This window comes from Chinchilla lanigera, unplaced genomic scaffold (assembly GCF_000276665.1).
Source record: "Chinchilla lanigera isolate Chin_1 unplaced genomic scaffold, ChiLan1.0 scaffold00118, whole genome shotgun sequence".
NCBI classification, from domain to species: domain Eukaryota; kingdom Metazoa; phylum Chordata; class Mammalia; order Rodentia; family Chinchillidae; genus Chinchilla; species Chinchilla lanigera.
Window position 1 is genome coordinate 4,041,587 of NW_004955519.1, and position 7,618 is coordinate 4,049,204.

The window sequence follows — 7,618 nt, forward strand, 5'->3', positions numbered from 1 at the left end:
TATATTTATCTCTATGTGATGAAAGCCATCTATGACAAACCAATAGCCAATGCATACGTCATGGCCAAAACTGAAAGTTTTACTCTAAATTCAAGAAAAAGACAAGAATGTCCCTACCACCACTCCTATTCAATATAGTTCTGGAAACATTAGTCTGAGTAATTAGACAACAGAAAGAAATAAAAGGAGTAAGGATTGGAACAGAAGAAGTTAAATTCTCATTATTTATAGATGACTTGATACTTTACATGGAAAACCTCAAAAAATCCACCAAAAGACTCCTAGATTTAATAAATAACTTCAGTATCATAAGAGGGTACAAAGTCAGCATTCAAAAACCAATAGCATTCCTGTACACAAATAACAAACTCACTGAGAAAGTAATTAGGGAAGCAACACCTTTCACAATAGCATCCCCCAAAACATGAAATACCTAGGAATTAATCTAATGAGAAAGTAGAAGACCTTTACATTGAAAACTAAAAGAGGTAGAAGAGGATATCAGAAAATAGAGGCACACCATTTCTGGGATCATCTGAGGTGGACATTTTGAGAGCACCCTGTCTGCAGCTGGTGAGCCCCGCACCACTGCCTGAGCTCACTTCGCAGATGTACTCCAGGAAGTCCATCCCTCTGTGGGGGTGAGAAGTATGAGGATTACCCTTTGAAAAAAAAATACAGCCATACTGTGGAAAATTTGAAATTTCTTTCTTTGTTGCATAACCATGTCAATCAATGAGAATGCTAATTCACCAGCTGCCTAGCTGAACAGAATTAAGAACAAGGGAAAAGAGTACAGAAATGAGGCAGGGGCAAATAGAAGTTAATGTGGAGTTTAGGAAACTTAAGAGGGATGACTCAATGCCAGAAAGGAGAAATGTAAGCTCATTTCCTGATAATGCTACATCACCACTGCAGGAAAACTGCAACAACCAGTGCACTGTGAATTGGACTGTTGATGACACTGTCAAAGGCATAAATAGCAATAATCTGGTTAGGAAACTGATTTCTTAAAAAAAAAAAAAAAAAAAAAAGAAAGAAACCAGCCTCCTATAGACCACATAATCCAGGCTGGTTTAATTCCAAAATATGTGTTCTTCTTGGGTAGAACTGATTGTAGTCCCATTCAGTTTGGCACTGCTTGGGCACTCACTCACATTGCTTTTGGGTCATCAGAACAGACCAAGGCTGTGGTGGGTGGAGGTGCTACCTCAGCACTCATTTCTCTCTTGGCATCTCCCCATGCTCAGGTCAGTGAACAAGTTGTCAGGGCTCTAGGAAACACTGTAGGTGACAGTTCTTTTTTCCAAGCCTTGTTTATCAAATATGGTGCAATTGACCCACTCTTGATTCTTCTTTCAGTTCATGATATGTCATCTTTAGCAGGTGGTTATTTACAAAATCTTACTTGGACACTATCAAATCTTTGTCACAATAAGAATCCTGCATCCCTGTTAGATGCTGTTGAGAAAATTCTCCCTACTTTGTTTCACTTAGTGCATTGTGATGATCTCAAAGTATTAGCAGAGGCTAGTCTGATGGCAGTGGGTTTTCAGAATTTATTAACATCAGTGTGAAAGTATTAGCAGATACCTGCTGGGCTATTTCTTACCTTACCAATGGTCCAAACGGATGCACTGAAATGGTTGTAAAAACAAGAGTGTGCCCCCATCTGGTGAAGCTTCTAGGATCAGATGAATTGCCAATTATGACTCCCACATGAAGAGCCACAGGGAATATTGTCACTGGAACAGATTAACAGACTCAGACTGTGATACATGCAGGAGCATTTACTGTCTTCCCAAACGTTCTCACTCACCCTAAAACTATTATTCAGAAAGAAGCTACATGGACAATGTCAAACATCACAGCTGGTGGTCAGAACCAGATACAGCAAGTTGTAAATGATGGATTAGTCCCATTCTTCGTCAGTGCTCTCCCTAAGGCAGACTTTAAGACACAAAAGGAAGCTGTGTGTGCTATTACGAACTATACAAGAGGTGGGACAGTTGAACAGATTGTATACCTCATTCACTGTGGGATAATAGAATCATTGATGAAACTCTTAACTGCAAAAGTTATGAAAAATTATTCTGGTTATTCTGGATGCCATTTCAAATATCTTTCAGGCTGTTGAGAAACTACATGACACTGATAATCTCTGTATAGTGAATGAAGAACGTGAAGGCTTGGACCAGATTGAAGCTCTAGGGCCAAGGATATAACTCAGTAGTGCTGTGCCTGCCTAGGAAGTGTGAGGTCCTGAGTTTGAGTCCTGTATTCAAAAACAAAGACTGAAGCTCTACAGAACCAGGAAAATGAGTCTGTGTGCAAGGCCTCATTAAACTTGATTGAGAAATGTTTCTCAGTAGAGGAAGAAGATAAAAATGTTGTGCCAGAAACTACCTCTGAAGGTTATCTTTCAAGTTCAAGACATGGATCTTGATACCTTTAACTGCTAAGTTATAAAGCTGAGAGAGGCATCAAGTTTTTATTGTGTACTATGTTTGGTATAAGTTCTCCTGTTTCTCTACAAAGAACTCATTTACATGTGGTTTTTACAATGAAACTGTATTTCAACTATTCCAAACTATAAATACTGTATGAAGCTTATCCTCTGAAGGGGGTTCCTATTTCTATGTGAAATTTCATGTTTTGCAGTGTCCTGTAAATAAATATTAAATTCCCCCAAAATGGAAAAATATTCCTTGTTCTTGGATATGTAGAACAAATATAGCAAAAATGCATAAACTTCCAAAACTGTTGTGCAGATTGAATCCACAGAATAGTACACCTGACACAATTAAAGAAAACAATCCTAAAATTTATATGTAGCCAGAAGAGACCTAGAATAACAAAAGCAATTCTGTGCAACAAAGGCAAGGCAGGGGACATGACATCCCTAGCTTGAAATTACACTATAAAGCTACTGTGATAAAAAAAAATCATGCTACTGGAAAAAAGAAAAGACCTGAGGATCAATGGAACAGAATAGAAGCAACTCCAAATACATTCAGCTACTTTATGTTTAACTAAGGGGCCAGACCCCTTCACTGTAAGAAAGACAGCCTCTTTAATAAACGGTGCTGAGAAAACTGGTTTTCCACATATGGAAGATTAAACTGAGACCCATATCTCTCCCCATGCACCAAACTAAAATCAAAATGGATCAAAGACCTAAATATAAAAACAAAAACAATTTGTTAGAAGATAGAATAAATAAAACTCTTGAAGACACAGGTGTAGGCAAAGACTTCATGAAAAAAAAAAAAACCCAATCATGCAAGAAATTTTACAAAGAATCAGCAACTGGAATCACATCATATTAAAAAGGTTTTGCACAGCAAAAGGAGCCACTAACAGAGTAAAACAACAACCTAAAGAATGGGAGAAAATTTTTACCACCTATTCCTCAAAGTATTAATAGCTAGAACATGCAAAGAACTCAAAAAATCAGATCCCCCAAGATTTAAAGACCCAATCCAAAAATAGGTATCTGAAATGTATATGCGCTTCTCAGGGAAAGTACAAATAGAAAATTAATATATTAAAAAATGTTCAACATCATTTGTCATTCTAGAAATGTAAATGAAAACAACACTAAGATTCTATATCCAAAGCTAACGGCTGTCATCAAGAGATCAACCAATAACAAATGCTGAGGAGGCTGTGGAGAAAAAAGAACCCATCTCCGCTGGTGGTGGGCAAATAAATTGGTACAACACCTATAGAAATCAGTACAGAGATTCCACAAAATACTGAAACTCTCAATTTAACTCTGCTATTCCTCCTGGAAGTGTTAAAGCTTCATACCACAGTGATACATGCACACTCATGTTTATAGCAGCACAATTTTTAATAGATAAATATTTGAAATACCCTACATGCCCATCAGTGGATGACTGGATAAAGAAAATATGGTTTTTATATACAATGGAGCCATTGCAAAAGATAAATGAGACATTTTTAAGTAAATGGATGCACCTTGAGAAAATAACTTTAAGTGAAGTAAATGAGACACACAAGTTTAGATAACACATTGCTTCTCTTCTGTAAGAAACCCAAAGGGTAAATAAGGACCAAAATGGAGGATAGATACTGGGAAGTAGAAAGAAAATATTCAAGTGGGAAGGGGAACAAGGGATAGAGGAGGGGGAAGGGAAGCAAGGGGACAGGGATAAAAAATAAAAAAGAATGGAAGGAAGACAATAGAAACAAAGTTTTGTAAATGCAAAGAGGAAGAAGAATTGAAGGGAAGGGAAGGAAATGGGGAAAAAGTTATAAGATATATTATGTATAGGTACAAACTCCCTACAATGAATATGATTATTATGTATGTCCAAAATATGCCAATAAAATTAATTTTTAAAAGAATTATTGGATCCAGTCATTATGACACAATAGCTGTGTACACCACAGAACACTACTTGCCTCCTGAATAACACACACACACACACACACACACATACACACACATCATCCTTCTGGTTTTGTCAAAGACATCCAACTTAAGTCTGATCAAACCTTTAGATCCAATTGCCAATTTGTAGGAAATATAGCAGACAGAGAGAAACATACTAACATATTGTGCATGCCATCAGCAAAACCAAGAATATATGAAATTCTGTAGACCAAAAAAATTGTAGGACACAAGGGATCAGAGTAATGAAAGACAAGATACATCAATTATTTTAAATGTACAGAAAGCTGTAGTTTCTACACACACCACCTTGAATAATGAAATCATTAAAAATATAAGCAAAGGGTTAGTTTAAAAAGTAAGAGTAATGGTTATTTTTAAAAGAAGAGAGCATTGAGGAGGAATTTCAGGAGATGACTCTTAAAGTTCTATTTCTTGATCTGGTTAGTAATTAGAATGATATTTGTCTTATGATAATGCATTAATACACATTTTTTGTGTTTGTCTAGATATGTGCTCTATTTCATAATAAAAAGTCATAATAATAAATGCTTATATTCCCATTACCATTAATTTTAGCATATTTTCATCATATTTCTTCTCACCTACCTCTGCTCACTCCAATACTTACCTCTACATCACTGACAATGTTCATCAACAGCAGAAAGTTTTTCTTTCATTCTGCATAGCAGAGTAATCAAAACCTCAGGGTAAGATTTTTTGTTTTTGTACGAGGAACTGAACTCAGGACCTTGCACTTGCTAGACAAGTGCTGTGCTGTTGAGCTGTATAGAATTTTAACAATTTACTTATGGCATCTAAAATTTATTACACACTATTTCTACTGCAGGAAGACAGGGTCTTGGTTTAATAGAGATTTTGAAAACAATGGCAATGGGTTTCAGAATACTGGGATTTGAAAGGTATCACTTCCCACTATTCTGAAAGGTATTTTGTGAACTTCCCCAACAGACTTTTGGATTTATAACAGTGGTACATGTGACATTTTCCTTTGGTTCTTTTGAGACCAAATTGTGGGAACATTTTCCTATTTGCTTTTGCTTCTACCTGGACTAAATCTGACTTTTCTGCTTTTGGTAAAAGCAACAATAAAAATCTGAGAAGACTGTCTATCTTGAAGACAAGTCTAGACAAGTGATTAGGTTAAATGCCCCAAACATTTCAGAATAGAAATAGAAGGTGACGTGCTAGAGAGGCATAAAAAATAATCCTATTATATTTACATGCTGATATTGCCCTTGGGACTGGCCTAATTGGTTCCGTTAATCACCATGGCCCTTTCAGAGCTAAGCTGGTAAAAAGCTAAACCTAATTAATAGTAGAGTTCCAGCTGTAGCCATGCCTGGGCTCACAACTATCAAGGAAATATTGCTGTGTTAAATTTCTTTTCCTTTCATATTTCTTCTCATCTGTCCCCTTCCCAGGTTACAAGAATAGAAGCAACTTGAGGATAATGACTACATCTCATCCATCTTCTTAGTCTACCTACACTTAGCACATGGATCTTAGCACAAAGTAGAGATAAGATGTTTGCTACCTGTTGGATCCCTTTGTTACAGAAAAAATATGCAGGGGAAGTATGCAATTAAATACTAAATCTGCTTAGTTTTCATTGTTTATATTGATACAATTTACATACAGTGAAATGTACAGACTTTAGGACAATACTTTGTTGAGTTTTGAGAAATTCATATAGTTGTGCAACCCAGTCACCAGGATATAGAACAATTTCATATGCACTTCTGATGAATTGTACATTTAAGTCTTGAGCCACCTTTATTTAGTTGTTTATCTTTTTATTGAGTTATAAGAATCCTGAACGTTAGTTCTTTATTATTATATGTTTTATAAATATGCTTTCCCAGTCTGTGGCTTACCTATTGGTTTTCTCAACAAACAGATGTCACTGATTTTGGTGAAGCCCCATGTTTTAGTTGTTTTCTTTCGTGATTAACGCTTTCTGTGCCCTGTCTGAGGAATCTTTGCATATCCAAATATCACAAAGATACTCTTCTGGTGTTTTCTCCTAGATGCCCTATAAGTTTGCATTTTATGTTTGAGTCTGTGATCTATTCTATCTTGAATTAACTTTCTACATGTCATGTGATATAGTGGTCCTATTTCATTTCTTTCCGCATGGATAACCATCTGTTTATCACTGCACTAGAGAAATACAAATTAAAACAACACTAAGATTTCGTCTTATGCCAGAAAGAATGGCACTCATCAAGAAATCAAATAGTAAATGTTGGCCTAGCTGTGTTGAAAAGACTATCTTGTGCTCCTCTGAAATAGCACTTTTTGCTACTGCCATGGCATCCTGAATTTGCCTGATCCCATCTGAAATTGCACCTTCGTGGAAAGTCCATTGACTTTAATGTATAGGGCTGATTGTTATCTCCTCCCTCCCTCCCTCCCTCTCTCTCACTCTCTCTCTCCTGTTTTAATCCATTAGTTTGCCTGATTTTATGCCAATACCACACTCACTTGATTGCTATAGCTTTATAGTAATTCTTAAAATCCAGAAATGTGGATTCTCCAACATTTTCCTTTTAAAAGGTTGTTTTGGCTAATTTAGGCCTTTTGCATTTATATACATATTTTAGAACCAGCATGGCAATATTTACATAGAAATCTTCTAGGATTTTGATTGAAACTGCATTTAACATACTAATAAATTTAGTGAGAATTAAAATCTTAGCAGTATTGAGTCTTCCTACCCATGATATGTATATTGTTATTGTTACCAAAAATAATCAATTATCTCTTTAATAAATTTAAAAAATATTTTTAAAATCTTTCACATTTATTGACATATTTTTAATTTCTGGTCCTCTTCACTACATCAGGTAGATTTGAGTTTTAGTCTACAGTTAATTCCCTTCTGGCTTTAAGAATTTTTATAGTGTAAGTCTGCTATGAGGAATTCTCTTAGCCTTTGTTTTTCTGAAAATGTCTTTAGTTTTCTTTCTGTTCTAAAAGTAAGTCTCTGTAGAATGAATTCTCAATGGAAAGTTTTGCTTCTTGACACTTCATAGCGTTATCCTATTGCACTATTTTTTCATAAGACTATCAGCCATTAGTTTCTTTTTTATTCCCTATGAGTCTAATATGACTTTTTCTCTCTCTGGCTGATTCTTCATTTTTTTCTTTACACTCAGTTCTTAGAAATTTGAT

General features: G+C 35.6%; 1 pseudogene; it reads left to right on the top strand.

Annotated features, from left to right (window-relative positions):
* Positions 1-725: 725 nt before the first annotated feature.
* LOC102003054 lies at positions 726-2,462 on the top strand (annotated as a pseudogene).
* Positions 2,463-7,618: the final 5,156 nt, after the last annotated feature.